The sequence below is a fragment of the Ornithorhynchus anatinus genome, chromosome X5 (assembly GCF_004115215.2).
Source record: "Ornithorhynchus anatinus isolate Pmale09 chromosome X5, mOrnAna1.pri.v4, whole genome shotgun sequence".
NCBI lineage: Eukaryota > Metazoa > Chordata > Mammalia > Monotremata > Ornithorhynchidae > Ornithorhynchus > Ornithorhynchus anatinus.
Window position 1 is genome coordinate 12748058 of NC_041753.1, and position 22011 is coordinate 12770068.

Here is a 22011-nt window from a genome sequence, read left to right on the forward strand (position 1 = left end):
TGCTCTCTTCATTCATTCACTCATTCAGTCGTATTTATGGAGCGCGTCCTGTATGCAGAGCACTGGACCAAATGCTTGGAAAGTACAATTCGGCAACCGATAGAGTGGTACATGTATATTGAAGGAGAGGAGCTGCTTCTCCTTTACGGAGGACTTTCCGGTGTAGTAAGGAAGACAAAACAGACAGGCATCAGCAGCATTCACTGAATGCTTACTCTACTAGGTGCTTAAGATTTATTTATTTATGTATTGTCCGTCTCCCCCTCTAGACTGTAAGCTCGCTGTGGGCAGGGAAGGTGTCCGTTGATTGTTGTATTGTACTCTCCCAAGCGCTTAGTACAGTGTGTGGCACACCGTAAGCGCTCAGCAAATACGGTTGATTGATTATTCAGTGATTCAGTCATTTATTGAGCGTTTACTGTGTGCAGAGCACTGTATTAAGCGCTTGGGAAAGTCCAATACAACAAAAAACGGCGGCATTCCCTGCCCACAATGAGCTTACAGTCTAGAAGGCGGGGGGAGACAGACATCAATACAAATAAATAAAATTACAGCTGTGTACATAAGCACTGTGGGGCTGGGATGGGGAAAGAGCAAAGGGAGCGAGTCAGGGCGATGCAGAAGGGAGTGGGAGATGAGGAAAAGTGCGACTTAGTCTGGGAAGGCCTCTTGGAGGAGATGGGCCTTCGATGAGGCGCTGAAGGGGGGGAGAGTCATTGTCTGTGGCATTTGAGGAGGGAGGGCGTTCCAGGCCAGAGGCAGGACGTGGACCGGGGGTCGGTGGTGAGACGGGCGAGATCGAGGCACAGTGAGATACCACTCTCCCCACCTTGGAGGCCTTATTAAAATCACATCTTTCCCTGAGCCTTCACCCCACCCTATTTGTCCTTCCTTCTCTGTCACCTATGATCTTGGTTCTGAATCCCTTAAGCACTTGGTAGTATTTTCCCCCTCATCCGTTAACTTATTTTAATGTCCATCTCTCCCCTAAACTGTAAGCTCCCTGTGGGCAGGGAACATGTCTACCAACTCTGTTGCATTGTACTCTCTCAACTGCTCGGTACAGTGCTCCACATCCAGTAAGTGCTCAAGAAAAAACTTTATTTTTGGTATTCGTTAAGCGCTTGCTATGTGCCAAACACTGTACTAAGGGTTGGGGTCGATAGAAGCAAATCAGTTGGGAAACAATCCACGTTCCCCATGGGACTCACAGTCTTAATTCCCGTTTTACAGATAAGGAAACTGAGGCACAGAGAACTGAGGTGTTTCACTGAAGGTCACATGATTTTTTTTATGATATTTGTTAAGCACTTACTATGTGCCAGGCACTGTACTAAGCACTGGCGCGGATGCAAGGTTGGCAGATTGGACACAGTCCCTGTCATTCATTCAGTCGTATTTATTGAGCACTTAACCGTGTGCAGAGCACTGTACTAAGCACTTGGGAGAGTACAGTGCAACAATAACAGACCTGTCCCCTGCCCACGGCTAGCTTACAGTCTGTCCGACGTGGGGCTCACAGTCTTAATCCCCATTTTGCAGATGAAGAACTGAGGCCCAGAGAAGTGACGTGACTTGCCCAAGGTCACACAGCAGACAAATGGCAGAGCCGGGATTAGAACCCAGGTCTTTTTGACTCCCAGGCCCATGCTCTATCTACTAGACCATGCTGCTGCTTAAATTTATAGTCCCTACTCTCGACGAATTTACAATCTATTGGAAGAGACGAATGGATACAAATGGCCAAACGTACTCTAGGAAAAGATTAACGTGTATATATGCACACACACTTACGCACAAGTTAATGCGGTAATTACAAAGTAATAATAATAATAATGTTGGTATTTGTTAAGCGCTTACTATGTGCCGAGCACTGTTCTAAGCGCTGGGGTAGACATAGGGGAATCAGGTTGTCCCACGTGGGGCTCACAGTTTTAATCCCCATTTTACAGATGAGGGAACTGAGGCACAGAGAAGTTAAGTGACTTGCCCACAGTCACACAGCCGACAAGTGGCAGAGCTGGGATTCGAACTCATGAGCCCTGACTCCAAAGCCCGTTCTCTTTCCACTGAGCCACGCTAAAGTGTAACACTGAGACGCATGAATAGGTCTGGCATTGCTTTGTTGGGTAAGAGAAGAGATGAGATTAATCGAGGAAAGCTTCCTGAGAGAAGTGGCGATTTAAAAGATGGGAGGGATGTGGTTTGGCATAGAGGAGGAGGGTGACGGTTCCATCCGACAGGAGCTGCTTGGGTACTGGAGGTAGCCGGGTTGGGGTGAGGAAGAAGCAAGAGGGGCCGGCTGCCGCGTAGTCGGTGGTGCGGTCGCAGTGGGTGCTAGGGTTAGCTGTGACTTTGAGGAAGGGAAAAATACCCTCCCATACCTTGGGCCCATTACGTTGAGCCCCGAAGCAGCAAGGAGTGGCTACATCCTCCAGCTGGTTGGTGCTAAGGTTACTGGGAATCTGGAGCAAAGAAGTGGGCCTGGTGTTGTCTTGGACAGGAAGTCAGTCAGTCGGTCGATCGTGTTTATTGAGTGCAGAGCACTTTTCTAAGCACTTGGGAGAGTGAAATACAACAGTAAACAGACGCATTGCCTGCCTACAGCTTTCATTCATTCGTTCAGTCATATTTATTGAGCGCTTACTGTGTGCAGAACACTGTTCTAAGCGCTTGGAAAGTACAGTTCGGCAACAGATCGTCACTACCCATCAACGGGCTCACAGTCTAGAAGGGGGAGACCGAAGACAAAACAACCAACTTAAAGTCTAGGGGGAGAGACATTACTACAAATAAATACATTACAGATATGTTCATAAGGGCTGGGAGGGGGGATGAATCAAGGGAGCGAGGCAGGGTGAGGCAGAAGGGAGTGGGAGAAGAGGAAACGAGGGTTTAGTCAGGGAAGGCCTCTCAGAAGAGATGTGCTTTCAGTAAGGTTTTGAAGTGGGAGGGTGGAGGGGAAAGAGTCATCGCCTGTCGGATATGAGGAGGGAGGGCGTTCCAAGCCAGAGGCAGGACGTGGGTGAGAGGCTGATGGCGAGATGGACGAGATCGAGGTACAGTGAGACGGTTAGCATTAGAGGAGCGAAGTGCGTGGGCTGGGTTGTCGTAGGGAAGTAGGGAGGTGAGGCGGGAAGGGGCAAGGTGATTGACTGCTTTAAAGCCAATGGTGAGGAGTTTCTGTTTGATGCGGAGGTGGATTGGCAACCCCTGGAGTTTCTTGAGGAATGGGGAAACGTGGCCTGAACGTTTTTGTAGAAAAATGATCCGGGCAGCAGAGTGAGGTATGAACTGGAGTCAGGAGGCTGGGAGGTCGGCAAGGAGGCTGATAGAGTAATCGAGGCAGGATAGGTTAAGTGATTGGATTAAGGTGATAGCAGTTTGGATGGAGAGGAAAGGACGCGGAGAGGAAGTGTAGTTTAGTAGGCTATGCTTTTCTGTATCGTATTGGTTAAGCACTTACTATGTGCCAGGCACTGGACTAAACCCTGGGGTGGATAGATACAAGCTAATCAGGTTGGACACAGTCCATGTCCCACATGGGGCTCACAGTCTTAATCCCCATTTTACCGATGAGATCACTGAGGCACAGAGAAGTTAAGCGGCTTGTCCGAGGTCACACAGTGGACAAGTGGCGGAGCTGGGATTAGAACCCAGGTCTTTCCGACTCCCAGGCCCACGCTCTATCTGCTAGGACATGCCGCTTCTCTGGGGTCTGCCCAAGCCCTACTGCTCATTTGCTCCTTGGGCAAATCCACTGCTTCAGGTTTCCTGGGGCCTATCCCTGACACCTCCAGGATTGGCAGTCCGTAACCCTGGCAGGACTCTCATCAATAGTAATCATGACAGTAATTCCATTACACCTGCAAAATCGTTACAAATGTAAAACGCAGTGGCACAGTTATTTGAGTTTCAGCACCTCTTTCATTCACAATTAAAGCACTGGGCAAATTGATTTCTTCGGTACCTAAGTTGAAATAAGGGTTAAAAGTGACATCCCTTAAAGAGGATCTGTGATTGACACATTGAGGCCATAAAATGGTGTCGAGGGACTAGATAATTTCTTAAGTATGGAAATGAAAGTGATTCACCCCAGCTCGCAGGCCAAAAGAAGGCTCAATGAGAGTTGTTCTTAATTTACTAGTCTTATCTGCAGCTCTTGATCCAACAGTGCCTTTCCACATTCCAAAATATCATCGCTAAGCACTGTTTGTTTTTGTTAGGGTTTTCTACCTAGGACTGAGTTGTGTGCTTTTAGTCATCTGGGCCATATTTAAGTTACAAAGGAAAGAGCATTCTCAGACCCTCACCAGACCACCTCAGATCATCATCGATTAGACTGTAAACTCGTCAATTGGCAGGGATTGTCTCTATCTGTTGCCGAATTGTACATTCCAAGTGCTTAGTACAGTGTTCTGCACGTAGTAAGCGCTCAATAAATACTATTGAACGAATGAATGTGTCAGCGGTAGACCATATTCATGAATACGGTGTTTTCCATCGATCAGCACTATTTATCGAGCATTTATTTCAACCCTGCAGTTTCAAAGAGGACTTCAACAATATTGTGACCTGGAATTTAATTTTGATTCGGTATTCTGTGAGAGGCAGTGTTTAATCATTTCATTCCTCACAGATACACGTAGGTACCCCTGGCGATTACATAACTCCGTTAACTAGTGAATATTACCAACCACAACCAGGATGTCCACAACCCCATAAAGTTGGAAAGCCCTGCTTTCCTGAACTCAGGTGCACTAATGCTGAACGAGGACACCCGTGAGAGTTGTATTTAAAATGCAGAGTTATGACCACAGGTTATGTACCGCTTTTATGTTTGATCCCATAGAAAATCTCCAAACCCCCTAACTCTTCAGTTTTTCTGAACTACTGGTGAGGTAACAAAGCAGAAGTGAAAAGTGGTTATACGTCCATCAGGGGTTTCTTCAGGGGGTTGAAAGAGATGGTTTTTCTGCTGTGAATGTCTTTCTGCTTGTAAAAAAAGATATTTCTGGTTGCCGAATTAACTTGTAGGGTGAAAGCGTTGCTTTAAAAATCGGCATTTCCCTTTTGTCTAAAAAATAGAACCGCTATTCCTTTTAATCATTCGACATCATGTAGCTTTCCTAGAGTGAATTGCTTCATGAGGCATAAACAAAAATTTGTACCTCCCTGCCTGTGACCCATTCCCTGGCTTCTGAACAGCTGTCACCAGCAATGAATGACAGGTAAGCGAGAAAAAGAGGAAAGTACTCATTACTCTAGCAAAGAGAGAATGGGAGACATTACAGACAAACCAGAAGGGAAGCGATTTAAACTCTAGCTCCTGGAAATTTTCGGAGAATGGAGTGCATATTAAAGCAATTAAACATAAACCTGTGTCAGCATTTTGAGGCTCGTTCCAGCTATTCCTTTGCATTTTGAAAATTCATTCCAGGTTAAACCCTGATCAGCAGTCTGAGTTTTGGATTGTATTTACATATATCTGCATGCAGGGACATGGTCGAACAGATGTTGAGGCGCTGGAGGATAGCTGCAAAAGCCTGTTTCAGGTCCCTGAAGTTTTTCTGCCTTGAGTTGGGGGTTGTGACGGGCGGGGGGGGGGACCTGTGGGAGAACCAGCCGCGTCTAGAGCTATAAACTGGAGAGAGCGCTAGGCCTCTATGGAGGAAACCCTGAGAAATTCTGATCCTCCAGTGCCCTAGGAAGTAGTCATCTGGGTGGCCCGAGAAGCAGACCCCTCTTCCCCGACGACGTTACTGCCCTGAACTAAGATAGTCTTCCCCTTTCCCTCACCCTGTAGCCAATCCATCAATCGGTGGTATTCCTTGAGCAGTTTATGTGTGCAGAGCACCGTACTAATCCCTTGGGAAAGTGCAACAGAGTGGATAGATGCTTTTCCTGCCCACAAGGAGACAGACGTTAAAATAGATTAGGGATAGTACGTTCGTATCTTTAAATTATATATTAGAAATTATTTGTATGAACGTCTAGCTCCCCCTCTTGACTGTGTGCCCGTTGCGGGCAGGGAATGTGTCTGTTTCATTGTTGCGGTGAACTCTCCCAAGTGCTTAGCACAGTGCCCTGCACACAGGAAGCACTCAATAAATATGATTGGTACGGGAAATAGAGTATAAGGATATTTATTTGAGCACTGTGGGGCTGAAGTAAGTATTAAATTACTTAAAAGGTACAAACCCGAGTGCACAGTTGACGCGGAGCAGAGGGCAGATAGGGGAAATAAACGACTTGGTGTGGGAAGGCCCCTTGGAGGAGATGTGATTTTAAGAGGTTTAGAAGGTGAGAAGAATGGTGGACTGTCCGAAACGAAGGGGGAGGGACTTCCCGGCCTGAGGGAGAACGCGGGCAAGGGGTCGGTGGCGGGAATAGACGAGCCTGAGGTAGAAAGAGTAGGTTAGCGTCAGAGGAGTGGACTGTGCGGGTTGGGGTTGGAGTAGGAGGTCAGCGAGGTTTGGTAGGAGGGAGAGAGCTAAATTCCTCAAAGCCGACAGTAAGGCGTTTCTGTTTGATGAGGAGGTGGGTGGGCAACCGCTGGAAGCTTTTGAGGAGTAGGGAGATGTAGGCTGAATGGTAGTTCAGAAAAAATGATCTGGGCAGCAGACCGAAGTATGGAGCAGACCGAAGTATGGACTGGAAAGGGGAATGGGTGGAGGCGGGGAGGTCAGCAAGGAGACTCATGCGGTAATCGAGGTGGGTAGGATAAATGCTTGGATTAGCACGGTAACAAATCCAACAGATAATTACTCTGCTCCCCTTCAGAGCCTTAGCTCCTCCAAGCGGCCTTTCCTAAGTCCTCCTTTCCTCTTCTCCCACTCCCTTCTGTGTCACCCCGACTTGCTCCCTTTAATTCATCCCCCCACCCAACCCCACAGCACGTACGTGCATATCTGCAGTGCATTTATTTATATGAATGTCTGGCTCCCCCTCTAAACTCTAAGCTCACTGTGATCAGGGAATGTGTCCGTTTATTGTTATACTGGACAGCGCCCTGCTCACAGTGAGCGCTCAATAAATACGACTGAGTGAATGCATGAATGAATGTAGGCTGTGTATGGAGAACTGATGGGACACGATGATGGTGGAAAATCTTACAGGGTCAAAAGATCAGAGGTGTCAGTGGGAGAGCGGGACAGATTAGAGGGCAGGGGTGTACGGGAGAGGCTGCAGATCAGGAGGTTGTGGTCGGAGAGCGGAATTTCAGAGTTGGTGAGGTTGGAGGTGGTACAGTCAGCGGAAATGATGAGGTGGGGAGTGGGGCCAAGGTAGCGAGTGGGCGAGGTGGGGTGGGGCAAGAGGTCAGTAGAGTTGAGGTGAAAGGAAGCGGGAGGTGGAAGGGTCATCAGGAACATTCATGTCACGTTGAAGCCCCGGAGGATCACCGAAGGGACAGCGAAAGAGTACGGTCCCGTGCAGAGCATTGTACTAAGTGATTAGGAAAACGTGTAGACATGATCCCTGCTCTCGAAGAGCTTACAGTCTGTTGGAGGCATTTACAATCTATTAAGAGAGCCATTTTGGAAAAAGTGAGAAGGAATCCTGTTTTTACAAGATTACCCTACTTGTGGGTACTTTTTTCCCAGTGCCCCCAAGAAATCCTTCTGAATCAGTGATATGTCTCTTTTCCGTCATGGGTATTTTGGTGGCCAAAGGAGACATCTCTACTCTCAATTCTCCTCTCAGAAATAGAGTTGTATTTCATTGTCTTGCCAGAAGTTGTCAATAATAACTCTTAGGAATTGTTGGACATTTGAAAGACACATATCCTCAGGGACAGAGAAGTCACCAGAATTTTCTTTTCCAGAGCCTAAGTGTAGTTCCCAGTGCTGCTCTCTAGACTCTTAACTCACTGTGGGCAGGGAACATGTCTGTTAATTCTCTTGTATTCATTCATTCATTCACTCAGTCATACTTACTGAGCACTTAATGTGTGCAGAGCACTGTACTAAGCGCTTGGAAAGTACAATCCGGTAACAGATAGAGACGACCCCTATCCAACCACGGGCTCATAGTCTAGAAGGCGGGAGACAGGCAGCAAGACAAAACAAGTAGGCAGGCATCAATAGCATCGATACAAATAAATAGAATTACGTTGTATTGTACTCATTGTACTCTCCCACGGGGGATGGGTCCACTGCTGAGGTTTAGAGGTTTTGGAATGAAGGGGTGCCTAGAGGATTGTCCTGACCTCACCCCCTCTCTCCCCACCTCCATCTTACCCCCAGGACTATCCTCCATTTTAAGCAGTAACCTGAGAAAATGACTCTCAGCTGGGCCATGGTTTCTTGAGAAAAGGGAGAATCAGAAAAGAGAGGAGCTAACTTGTCCATGTCGAATTTCAGGTGTTTCTCACCCTGAATAGTCATCCCAAATCTTCCGTTCACATCTCGGAGGATCCAGAGAGGATAATTAAATTCATTCCACTGAATATAATTGCAGCAGTTCCCATGAATTCATTTTATCTTACGTGTGTAACGTGACTGTCTTTTAAATTCAACACGCAAATTGAGCTAACTGAAATAAATACATAGCCCTATGTCAAAAGTGCTTTTTGCGTTACTGAAAAGTATCACATTCAGTGTTGATTCTTTTTTTGTGAAAAATACATTTTTGCTCAGTGCTTCTCCTTTCCTTCTCAAATAGACGGGGAAAACAAATTACGAGTTAAATTTATCGATGTTCTCAAAGGATCTTTCGGCACGTCAGTCGTTGATTTACGTCATACAGGTGTACGTTCACCGCCGGACAGTTAACTGAAGTCTGGGATTCACCAGTCAGACGTTACTAGCTAATTCTCGTTTGGGTTGAATAGCAAAGTAACAGATATGCATCCCTTCCTGACTGGGGAAAGTTAAGATTTTTCCAAACCTTTTCAGGGGACTCTGTATATTTTATGGGAATCTACTTTACCCAACCTTGCCCCAGTGTAATGTTTACATTATTTAAATATTTGCTCTGAGATGTTGCCATAAGTCATGTTTATTCTAATCGTGTAAAAAAAAGTGTAGAAGGGTGGCCTGGATGAATCAAAACCTTTCAGTGTATTTGCCTATTCTTGATCAGGTTTTTTTAAAAAGAATTCCAAAAGCTGTGGCTTCTTACCGATAGAACTAAAATTCGTCTTGACCCCCCCGTCTCCTCTGTGGCACACAGTGAATAGTCAAGTTCTTCAAATAAACATTTTCTCCAAAGGGGGTTACTTTTTGTTTCTTTATTTAATGTGCCTGTAGTCCCTATATAATCTAAACAGAAATGACAAGGACCCTGCTGTTTGCAGATCATCCTTCTGTGGTGTGCACCGTCATCTGATTTTATCCAACAGGCTAACAATCTGCCCCTTTTTCCAAGTGCCAGATGAAAACCTTTTATATAGAGCCCAGGGTGACACCTCACCGTAGTTTTCCCACCTGTTGGGTAATGTTGCAGTGGGACACGGTGTCAGCCAGTGCCGGTGGAAAGACGCCGTTAATTGCTCTGTGGAGATAGTGGCTGTCAGATACGGAATGATCTATTGCTTTGTATGCCGTTCTTGAAAAGAGCAGATCTAAGGGAAAAAATTCAAAGGTCATTTTTCTAGCATTGCTCTTGGATGCCTTTGGTTGTGCACTTTTCATGTCGGTCACCAATTCTGGGATGCAACTTAGATGGGGTTATTTCTGTCTCTCTCGGGTTTTTTTTTTTAAGCAGAAATAAGTAAATTAGATCAGCAACCTGCATCCCGTGTAACAGGTTTTTGCCCCCTATCGATGTCAGAAACGTAGCTCGTCTCCTCCAAGAGGCCTTTCCTGACTAAGCCCTCCTTTCCATTTCTCCCCTGCCCTTGGCCGTCGCCCTGATTTGCTCCCTTTGTTCATGCCCCCCTCCCGGCCCCACAGCACTTACATACATAGCCATAATTTTTGTATTTATATTAATGTCTGTCTCCCCCTCGCGACTGTAAGCTCATTGTGGGCAGGGAGTATGTTGTACTCTCCCAAGCTTTGGTTTTGTCCCATCTTAATGTTATTTGTTAAGCGCTTACTATGTTCCAGTCACTGTACTAAACAATGGGGAAGTTACAAGTTACACAGCAGGCAAGTGGTGGCTGAGCCCAGGATTAGAACCCAGGTCCTTCTGACTCCCACACCCATGCTCAGGCCATTAGACCACGCTGCTTCTCGCTTAGTACAGTGCTTTGCACACGGTATGCACTGGGTGAATACAGTCGATTGGTTGCAAGGCTGAAAAAAAAAACAGGAACAAGACAAGGTATTACTTTGACAAAACAGGCAGAGAACCCACCTATAATTATTTTCCCCTTCCCCGCGGAACTGAGACTGTGTTTCTGACTGAGGATTTGCTACTACAAATACACACTCATGCAGCATCACCAAAACGTTCACTGAATATAAAGAAATGCTATTTCATCCAAAGAAAGTTATTACGTGCGCCTCAAAATTGAGTTGGAATCTCTGAACCAAAGCAGTGGCTTGTTACTGGAAATGTGGAATGTGGTCGCATTGAGCCCCAAGAGGTCCGTGGAGAGCCGACATTGTATGCTCTGGGCTGCCGGTGGGGAGCTGCAGTTACAGAGTGGCCTGGGCTAGTTTTTTAGGAGAGATTTTCTTGGCTTTGGTACGATTCAACGCATAGAACGTTTCATTTCCTGCATTTCTTCAAATGAAGTCTGGAAGATGTTTTATTCGTGACTTAGTGGAAAGAGCCCGGGCTTGGGAGTCAGAGATCGTGGGTTCTGATCCCAGCTCCGCCGCTTCTGAGCTGTGTGACTTTAGGCGAGTGACTCAGCTTCTCTGGGCCTCAGTTACCTCATCTGTAAAATGAGGATTAAGACCGTGAGCCCCAGGTGGGACAACCTGCTTACCTTCTATCTACCCCAGTGCTTAGAAGAGTGCTTGGCACATAGCAAGCGCTCAACAGATATCATCATCATCGTTATCATTATTGATTTGAACACGCCAGGGGGAAAGGGTGCTAGTTTTACATGGCGTCTTACACTCATTTTTCTTTTCTAAAACCCGTGACCCCACCCAGAGCTGAGCCCGTTTCCCCCTTAACTTCACATTTCCCTGTGACAGAGCTGCACATTGAGGGCAGCCCTGTGATGAGGGGCCACTAAATTGGGGTGGTGCAGGGCCAGATCAGAGAAGCAGGGTGGCCTGGTGGCAAGAGCGCAAGCCTGGGAGTCAGGGGACCTGGCTTTTAATCCCGACTCTGCCACTCGCTTGCCATGTGACCCTGGGCAAGTCACTTCCCTTCTCTGGGCCTCAGTTTCCTCATCTGTAAAATGAGGATAAAGTGCCCGTTCTCTCTTCCGCCTAGAATGTGAGTCCCGTGTGGCACGAGCACATTGTCCGGTCTGCGTATCTTGTATGTGCCTTAGTGCTTAGCACATAGCCCCTTAAGTGGTGATAATAATAATGATGGCATTTGTTAAGCGCTTGCTATGTGCAAAGCACCGTTCTAAGCGCTGGAGAGGGTGCAAGGTGATCAGGTTGGCCCACGTGGGGCTCACAGTCTTAATCCCCATTTTACAGATGAGGGAACCGAGACCCAGAGAAGTGAAGTGACTTGCTCAAAGTCACACAGCTGACAAGCGGCTGAGTGGGGATTTGAACCCGTGACCTCTGACTCCCACTGAGCCACGCTGCTTTGGCATTATTATTATTATCACTACTACTAATTTGTTAAGTCCTGAGGGGGACGAAGCCTGGTGGAGCCTCCTAGCCAGAGCGCGTTCACTCTCCGGGAAGCACAGGTTCCCCACCCTACCACTACAGAGATGTGTTTAACCCGTCGACAACACTGAGAAAGGTCAAAACAGGCACACAGTGCTTTCAGGACCCTAGCCTCCCGAAATGGTGAATCTTCTGCCTAATGGTTGGAAGGGGCCCAAGAGGTTGAGACATTAACTTGAACCATAGAGATCCAGTTCTTCAAACCATGCTCACAGATACCATCCGTGGCCCAAAAAACATAGAGGACAAGGTGCGGAGTGCTAAATCAGAGGGAATTTTCTGTGAATCTAAAGAGACTGCCTTCCGCACCCCTACTTGCATTGTTAAGAGGTTTATGAACCCCGTCTAGCTTTCGGGACTTCCTCCTGCTTCGCAAAATTTGGCTGGTGGGCTCTGGTGGTGTTAAGGGGAAACGCGTAGGAAATGACTTTATAAGATCTTGTTTCCATGGGAAATGGGGGTTCCCAGTTTCTTGGTTTTGTTTTTGTCAAATGCCAGTTTTCAATTAAAAAACAAATGTTAAAAACAATAGGATATTGAGCTAGTCTCTCATCCTGTGCATCCCTCTGGGAGAATGGAAAACTTCTCCCAGAGGGTAACGCAGAATGAAAACCTTGCCCATGGCATGCACGTATGAGTGATTTAATGTTATTTCAATAAAAATGCATTTGGAGAGAAGAGAGGGCTTGTTGTCTCAAATTCACCTTCTGTTTATTAAAGCCTCGGGCAAGGAGAGAGCCCTAGCCCATTTCCATGTGTCTAATGAATGGCTTGACTGAGAAACTCCGAAAGACGAGAAGGAATTGGCTTCATTTGCATCGTGGACCTTTCCCTTCCTGCGATATTGTTGGCCTCCGATTTGACCTGTGCCCATTTTTTCATCCCGGCGTTACCATTCCCCAGAGCGAGGACCGACCGATAGCACCTGCGGAGTGACTGGCAACCGGGCTGTTCCCGTCCATGTTCTTCATGCACGTTGTATGTCCCTCATTCCCATATATCTTTGTGCAAGGTCTCAACCAACCCAGCTGCACAGATGGTGAGCAAACAGCCAAACATTAGGAAAATGACAGGTCTTCTCTTAGAGCATGCCCCTTTCAGATCCCAGCCCTAGAGACGAGAAAATGGTGTTTCCGCCTTTTCTTTGGGTTGAGTGAGAAATTGGGACCGTGTGTAGATTGCGACACACGAGGACTCTTTCTTTACTTGCTGTCAAACAAATAGTCTATGCAGGTATTTTTAAGCCATTTTTATCATGAAAAGAGGTGCGATTTAACATAAGTATTACCCCGTATTCTTCATGAAATATGCATTAGGCAATTACGTTTAAAAGCACGAGGTATAGAAGCCCCGCACTCCTGCAGGCAGTTTGCCCTAGCAGCTGCGGAGTTCTGTGATGTATTATTAAATACCTCGATTATTAGGAGGGGCCGGTGCCTGTTATTAGGCTTCGTCTAAGTGGGAGCGTCTGATAATCTCAGTGATCAGAAATTACTTTTTGGTATGATAATGAAAGATCAGAGCATAGGTATGAATCGCATAATGTATCGTTTTAGAGCATCGCTGCATTAATTAGGCAGGTCGCCCGCTGGGGAGGGCCCCCTAATTGTGGCTTTGCTCCTGCAATACGTTCTGTCGAAGAAGAAGATGACATAGAATCTTGGCTCTTGTCTGGAGACGCGGCTGTCGTCACTAACTTGTCAGGTATTACCGTGGATTGCCAGGCTTTGTTAGAATGATAATGCTCTCCCAGCGGTCTCTGCCGTCGAAGGGGACGGGATGGAAAGCCAGGTGTTGACCTGAAGGAGTTTTGGATAACGAGCCTGTCTTAGGAAATGTCTGCGTCACCCTGTATTTGGTTTCAGCCGAAAGACTCGGCGGTCAGTTCACCCCCACCCTCTCCGGGCCTAACTGGGTTCCCGCTGGTTTGAACTGTGAGGTCTGATTCTGATCTGAAAGACGAAGAACCCGTTTTAGTCCGCCCGATCAGTTCGGGGGCTAAGCGTGTCTGGCCGATCGTGCTCGGCCGCCACCGTGGTCACGCTGAGTAGGTGGGCGCGACGAGTGGGTTCGAGGGTGTGCAAACAGCCTGCGGGGGACGCTCCCTCCGGGGCTTAACAAGTGGAATGCAACGCAAGGGGCCCCATCTGGTCTCCTGTGGTCAAAAGCTTCTGGGATCCTCAGGGATAATAATAACGATGATGGTGATTGTTAAGCGCTTACTATATGCTAAGCGCTGGATAGACTTACACACCCAGCCAGACTTAGCGGTAACCCTAGGGAGCATATTAGCTGTCCCGGCCTCACCAGAAGAGGACACGGGCTAGGCGGTGTGGACGGGTCCATGGCTCCACTAGACCGCCATATTGGCTACACTCTTAGAATTTTCTGGAGCCCGAAAGGCCACATAAAAAGCCAAAGCGCGTCTCTGGCCTCTGCAGGAGAAGTGCTCTCCAGCCTCAGTTTCCAGGTTAGCTCTGCATTGTCCGTGGAGATGATGTAGAGATGATGCCACGGGCATCCCCTGGCTTAGTGGAAAGAGCCCGGGCTTGGGAGTCAGAGGACGTGGGTTCTAACCCTGCCTCCGCCATTTATCTGCTCTGTGACCTTTGGCAAGTCACTTCACTTCTTCCCTGTGCCTCCATTCCCTCATCTGTAAAATGGGGATTAAGACTGTGAGCCCCGTGTGGGACAACCTGATTATCTTGTATCTAGCCCGGCGCTTGGGACGGTGCTTGGCACATAGTAAGCGCTTAACAAATACCGTCATCGTCATCCCCTGAGCCCTGGACAGGAAGAGTCAGTAGGGAGGATGCTTCTCTCTTAAGTGTTCCCAGCTGGGGCTCTGAAATTAGCACTTAGGGCGACTGACAAAAGAGCAAACTAAGCCAATGACAGAACAAAAAGATTTTCTTATTGAGCTCTCCCATATTACTGGAGGGCCAAGGTGGTGATGGCTTTCGGTCTATTTGATCTCAGGCTCTAGTGTTAAAAGCAAGGGGTAGGGGCTGGTGATCTCTCTCTTCGCCGGCAATTTCACTCTCTCGCCTGCTCTTTCCTAAGGGATCAAATATCGGCTTCCAATTTGGCGACCTATTGTCACCAGGAGACTCAGCAGTCTCCTGTCCCGTCGTTCAATTAAGTACACCCGGTTCGCTTGCATTTTTGAAAACCCCACAGTGAGGAGAGCTTGGACTGCGATATTCACGACGTCCGACGCTATCTCGTATCTCCCCCGGCGCTTGCTGTGGCGACGGGCACGTCGTGTTTCACAAATGCCACGGTTATATTGTTATGATCGTGACGATGGGGCTGATTATTATTATTATCATTTTGACCCTGTGTTGCTTTGTAGTCCAAGAGGCTTACGTTATCAGAAAAACGTTTCCTAATTCCCTAAGAGCATTCTAGCCGAAACACAAGAGTGAAAGCATGCTTTATGGCAGAATAAAGCATACTGGTTGTTGAAGGCCACATTGATCAGGGAATCCCCTAAATTATTGGATAAGCCTGGGGATCAATCAAGCAATGCCGTTCAATGAGGGGGTTGACGTGAGTGGAGCCCGGCACTAAAAGCTTGGGAGAATACAATAAGATGCTTAGATTGTGAGCCCCATGTAGGACAGGGACCGTGTCCAACCTGATTATTTTGTATCTATCCCAGTGCTTAGAACAGCGCGTGGCACGTAGTATGTGCTCTACAAACACCATAATAATAATATTAGAGTTAGTAGACGTGATCTCCGCTCTCGAAGAGTTTTCGGTCTAGTGGGGTTACTGGTCCAGATCTGAGGAGCAGCAAAGTGGCCTGAAGGAGGATAAAGTTCAGGTCAAATACTGCTTTATTATTACCGTGCTGCATGATGATATCAAAGAAGACCCAAATCCGTCGCAATCTCCACCAAATAAAGTGGTTTAAAGCAATACAGCGAAGATTGTTTTGCCCTGTGGGCCCTTTTTTAAAAAAATCGTATCTGGTGGACACTTACTATGTGCTAAGCACTGGAGTACATACAAGCTAATCAGATTGGACACAGTCCAGGTCCCACACGGGGAACGTAATCCCCCTTTTACAGATGAGGTAACTGAGGCACAGCGGAAGCAAAATGACTTGTCCAAGGTCACACAGCAGACAAGTGGCTGAGCCGGGATAAGAGCGCAGGCCTGTGCTCTTTCCACTAGGGCCTCGCCGCTTCAAACTATGCAAAGGGTGGCTTGGGTTTCTAAGCTCTGGAACCTCCGTTTACTCTTGTGGGTGATGGAGCAAGTGAATTCCATCCTCTCGTGCCTCCTTTGCCTCCGGGTATCCCTAGGCTTCCTGGAGGGTTTAGCCATTGGGTGGAATGATCACAGGATGATGCAGCATGCGCAAGGGAAACGTTGGAAGAATGCCGTCTCGGGGAGAAGCAAAAGTACCGAGTGATGAAAGATCAATCTGCTTTTGATCCCCACTTTTATGTAATCAGGAGATCGTCCACATGGCTCAGTATATCCTGTTTTAGTACAGGAGTTGGGACAAGTTCCAACATGTGGTGAGACGTGAGGAATCGCCCCGAGGGAAAGCAGTGGCGCATTCCCTCTTCCCTTCTCTGTCCCTTTGGAGGCAGAGGTGCAGTGGAGAGAGGTTGAAAAAGATTGAGAATCCTCTCAAACCAGAAGAGATGCCCCCGAACCGTGTCCGCCACCCACCCTCCTCGTCCCCAGTTGGAGTGTATTTTTCCTGCCTCTTCCCGCTTCAGTGCTGGATGGACATTTCTGGCTTGCCGTGTGCTGATAAGCGTTGTCCTTGCACCTTATCAAACTAAGGACAATACTTGTCCCAGTTCAGCAGGATTTTACCATCTGACTATCGTCTCATCAAGGGGTAGTCAGCAGGGGTTGTTTATCGTAGCACGTCTGTATTTGTTTCACCGACTTCGGCCCCTTCTTGCGTCTGGCATCTCCTTTTGGCACCTCCAGCAGTGGGTTACAGTAAACTGTGAAGGCGCCATCAGGCTGCCAAGACTAGTTATATATTTCTCAGCCCCAAGAAAAAAGCTGCGGTGAGATCTCGTTGAAGGTTTAACCTCAGTAAGCGCTCAGTAAATACCACCGATCGATCGACCGATCGATCTGAATGAAGCCTGGGAGCACATACAGAGGTCCCGCCCGCGACGTGATGGGTGATGCCATCTCTTTTTCTGCCGAAGTGACGCTCCCGGTGGGTCAGGGCGTTCCTCTAAAGCCCACCGACTCTCTGTGGCTTGTTTCAGTCGTTTGTTTTAGCTTGTTTAAGCTTCCTAGAACCATTCTTGCTGTCCGAGAGAGACTTGCTCATTTTAATCACGCATCCTGAGGAGGAGTGAAATGAGAGGAGCCCCACAGCAGGAAGCCAACAGAACTGAAAGTTTCCTCCGTTGTTTTCTCAATGGTCTAAGAAGCAGGACTGCACTGGGAGATGTAGGATCGTGGTGCATCTAAGCCACTAGCAAGGAACTTGAACTCACCTCACACGGGCCACGCATAGAAAGCTTGCAACGAGCTGTGTCGACCCCGGTTTTCCCACAGCAGAACGGTTAGCCAGCGTTACCCACCACAGTGCTTCATCCCACCCGGCCCATAGAGGGACGGAATCGCACGCCCCCTGAACCGGACCATAACCCACCCCGAAGCTCCGCACATCCACCGTAAAACTTCCGGCGTGACGTAGACCTGGGCTGATGTTTACCTGAATGGGCTGGGGATAGCAGCAGCCAAAAAAGGCACCTCTCTCTCTCTCTCATCAGCCGTGTGGACTCTGCGGAGCCTTTTCCGAGAGAGAAGAAGAGCTGTGTGTTCTTCTGCCATCCTTCTCTTTCTCTAGCGGTGGGTCTACCTCCCCAGCCCTTGGTGTGGATCATTTAAAGATCCGCTGCCGCCCCTTCCTTTCAACCTCCGAGACGACACCCAAATTCTTGTCATTTCACTTCATGCTTCCAGTTGTGAGCAAAACTATTAAATGCATCAGGCCCCCAGCGAGGGATTTGGCCTTTATTTTCCTTTTTCTCTATCTCCTAGCGCATAAAGAGGTTGAATAGAAGGGAAAGTGTATCCATTCAAGGTGACTTCCTCCCTTATGGACGATGAAACCCCAGACCTAAGCTCACCCCCAATTTATCTGCACACTTTTAACCATCTGCATTGCAAATGTCCACCTGCTGCTTAATACTGGAACTCTGTTCCCAAGGATGTGGCCTTTTATCTTTCAGTAAAAATAAAATCCATCTCAAATGTCTGCCTGGACCAGCTGTTTAGGCTGGGCAGCTCAGGCTCCAGTGGCCAGGGTGAATCTCTGTACATGCATATGTGTCTCCCTCTGAGCACTAATTAGAACCGAGTTACTACTGACCGAAATGGGCCTGCTTTTTAATTCCACTTTTGAAGGTTGCCAAATGAGTTTCTTAGAAAATCAGGGTCCAGTGCCTGACTGGGGGTGCTCAAAAATTGAACTGTCAGTGCCTTGGATTGTTCTTGAGCAGTCGTAATAATCCTGAACTGAGTTTGAGCACTCCGTTAGAGCGATATGAGGGAAAGTAGCATGGCCCAGTTGAGAAAGCACGGGCCTGGGAGTCAGAAGGACCTGGGTTCTAATCCCTACGGATTGCTTCCTATGTGATCTTGGGCAAGTCACTTAACTTCTGTGCCTCAGTTTCCTCAAGTGTAAAATGGCGATACCCATTCTCCCTCCATGCAGGACCAGAACTGTGTCAGACCTAATTAACTTGAACCTATCTCAGCACTTAGAACAAGGTATAATAATGATAGTATCTGTTAAGCGCTTACTATGTGCCAAGCACTCTTCTAAGCGCTGGGGTAGATACAAGGTAATCAGCTTGGGCCCCATGGGGCTCATGGTCTTTTTTAATCCCCATTTTCCAGATGAGGTCACTGAGGCCCAGAGAAGTGAAGTGACTCGCCCAAAGTCATGCAGCTGACAAGTGGCAGAGCTGGGATTAGAACCCACAACCTCTGACTCCCAAGCCCGGGCTCTCTCCGCTGAGCCACGCTGCTTCTCCGGTGCATGACACCCAGGACGTGCTAGACTGTGAGCCCGTTGTTGGGCAGGGATCGTCTCTGTCACCAAATAGTACTTTCCAAGCGGTTAGTACGGTGCTCTGCACCCAGTAAGCGCTCAATAAATACGATTGAATGAATGAATGCACAAATACCATTAAAAAAGTAACTTTCATTCTTTTTGGGGACAAAGCTAGTGTTGAGAAGCGGTCTGGCCTAGCAGATAGAGAGCATGGGCCTGGGAGTCAGAAGGACCCAGGTTCCAATCCTGGTTCCGCCGCTTGCTGCCCAAGGTCAAGTCCCTTAACCTCTCTCTGCCTCAGTTACCTCATCTGTAAAATGGGGATTGAGACTGTGAGCCCCATGTGGGACACGCACTGTGTCCAACCTGATTAGCTTGTATCTACCCCAGCACGCAGTACAGTGCCTGGTGCATAATAAAGCGCTTAACAGATACCGTGGAAAAAAAAAAATGTTTGGCAAGGGCAGAATATTTACCGTTTATCAGCTCCAGTAAAACGGGTAGGAATTAGAGCCAAGCATTCGACCTCTGTTGCTCATGAGAAGGTCAACAGCCAACACGTTAAGGCATAATATTGTGAATACATTCCTTCTTCGGGTATTTTTTATTGCATAATGTTCCATAAAAATATATATAGCGACACACATGACTGAGTGCACTTTTCAGTTTCGTGACAGCTTTCTTTTGCGGGTCCCTCATTTAATAAAAATTTCCCTTCTTAGATAAACTCCCATTATACCCTTCTTGTCATCTTTGAAAAGCCCCTATATAAACATTTGTCCGCAACACAATAAAGCCAGTCATCATAGTTGGCAGTCTGGCATGAGGTCATATTGAAGTTTACAAGTTCTCAATCCTATAAAGCCTCACTTGCTTTGCTGAAACAAGCTAGCGTACATTTTCATTTATTCCCAAAGCACCTGCCAGGGTCCTATTTTACGAGAAACTGCCGTTTGACGTAAAAAGAGCGCCCTGCCTCCCGGCGTGAACCTGGTGAATGTGCTTACCAGAAGCTGAATCAGTCTCAGCAACTGGGTACTTGAGGGTGCAGGGCCAACGGAGGGCGTCGGGTGGGGGCCCAGGACACCCCAGAGCCACCCTCCGATGCCCGATCCGAGGGGCCGTGGGTTTCCGGAGTCACCACAGGGTCACTGGGGGGGGGGAGGGGGCAGAGTAGGCCAAGGTAGGCTCAAGGGCTGCCGGTGGTGGGGGGGACTCAGAGTCCTGTCACGGCAACGAGGACCACACTGTGCACCGCAACTAAGGAGTCACCTAGTCGTCACCTCCGGCTTCGCCCCCAACTCTGTCTCATTCGGTAGGTCTGTTGGCAACAGGTGACCAAAGTCATTCTTTGCTCGTTCTCAAATAGAGCCAGCAGGAAGGTCTCTGTAGTATGGATTTCTCGATAGGAAACGGAATTTGCCTTACCGTTTGGTAGATTCTGTTCCTCTTTTCAAGGGGACCCTTTACTGACGCGATAAAATTTCTCCAAATGCATCCACTGGATTAGCAACTCCATTTTGGATACTTTCCTCTGGGAATCGGCCGGGCCGATGTGTTTTTAAGATGGCTCCCAGCACCCTTTTCCTTTGTTACTTCTAGTATGTATGTCTGTCTATATGAAATATTTTAAGTTCTGTCTTTCTTGATATTTTTAGTGTTGCGCAACGCCTCCGGTTTTGCCTCCAAGGAGAAGCATAAATGTTTTAAGCCTTCAATTTTAACTGGATTCTTAAATTAGCATGTACCTATTTCTCTGATCACATTAATTTGGGGGTAGAATCTTTAAGCCATTTACTAGCTGAGGAAATGCATAATGAACTGATGGAACAGAACAATATATCTCCCTATAATAATGTATTTAGAGATGTCACCCTTGGCTTAAAGGAAATCGTTTAGAGAGCAATTATGTTTCAAAAGAGAATCGTTCCTGTAAAGAATTGAAATTTAAATCAAGATTTTTTTTCTTTAGGCTGGCAACATTATAATTACAGTGCCTGTGGTGATTTCTACTCCTCATAGAAGGGTCATTTCATCAGAGAATTGCTTCAACAAATCTGAAAAATATGAGCTTACATTTACTTAAACCATTCCGCTGAGAATGTCATATACATAAAGTATAAATTGGAAAATGTTTAAACCACTTGGAATGGAGATTAATTAGAGTAGTTCTCCAATTAAAATGAAAGTTTTAATTGTAAAATTTTGTTACATACACCAGGAAAGGCCCCAGTTTTTTCATTAGACACCTGGAGAATGTGACTAAAGTTTTAAATCACGATTATTGGCTTCTAAGTGGAATGGAATTTCTTAGGCTATGCGAGCTATCGAGAGCAGTAGCATTAAATTCGTTGTGGGCGGGGAATGTTTCTACCAACTCCGTTGTGTTGTATTCTCCCAAGTGCACAGTAAGCGTTCAATAAATACATTGATGATGATAATGACGAGGTATTTGGGGAAGGACTTGAGGAGTATGAAAAAATGGTCCAGTCAGCCACAGGTGAAATGTATCATGTGGTTAAACTTGTAAAACTTGTAATAAAAAGGTAAGAAGATAGCTCTATAGAAATACTCCACAGCGTCTTTCCCTTTTAGAAAATATCAAGTATCACGTTAATTTGACTGTGATTGCGAATGTTCAAAATATTCGGCGATTCAGCCAGTGACAACGTTCGGTTAACGGTGAGACGGAGAGTAAGCTCGTATTCTGAACCTGCCTACGCCAGAGTGGTAACATTAGCCAAGCAGCGTAACTCGTCTAATTCTTAAGTGTAGGGATATGAACGGATGGAGCAATCCAGATGTCAGGTAAAGATCTCCCGCAAGCTTCCTTGTCCTATGAAATCCCAACCCGGTTTCCGGATGTTTAATTAAAGATGCAGCCTCTTTGTGTTCGATACCTTGCTTCCGGGAGCTCAAAGCATTTCCCCACTCTGAGAAATGCTGGGTGCCCTCCCAACAATCCAGAAAGGGAAGAAGGGAGTCTCAAATAGGGACTGAGCCCCGACGCACCAAGGTCTGTGGGGTGCAGAGAATTACCCCCGAATACGGTATTCTCCACCTTTCCCATCCATCAGAGGCTCGGTTGCTTAATCTCTTCATATCAGGAGCCCGCTTTTCCGCTAGAGGAAGAGGCAGGAAACCACTGATGCTGAGGAGTGCATGGGCAATGCAGTTTTTGCCTAGATATTAGGGGTTATC

The 22011-nt window shown here is 47.2% G+C and overlaps 1 protein-coding gene across 1 annotated transcript in view; it reads left to right on the forward strand.

Moving 5' to 3' along the window:
• The window catches only part of SHB (SH2 domain containing adaptor protein B), a 249053-nt gene that overhangs the window by 221806 nt on the left and 5236 nt on the right, over nt 1–22011 (forward strand). The window lies entirely within an intron of this gene.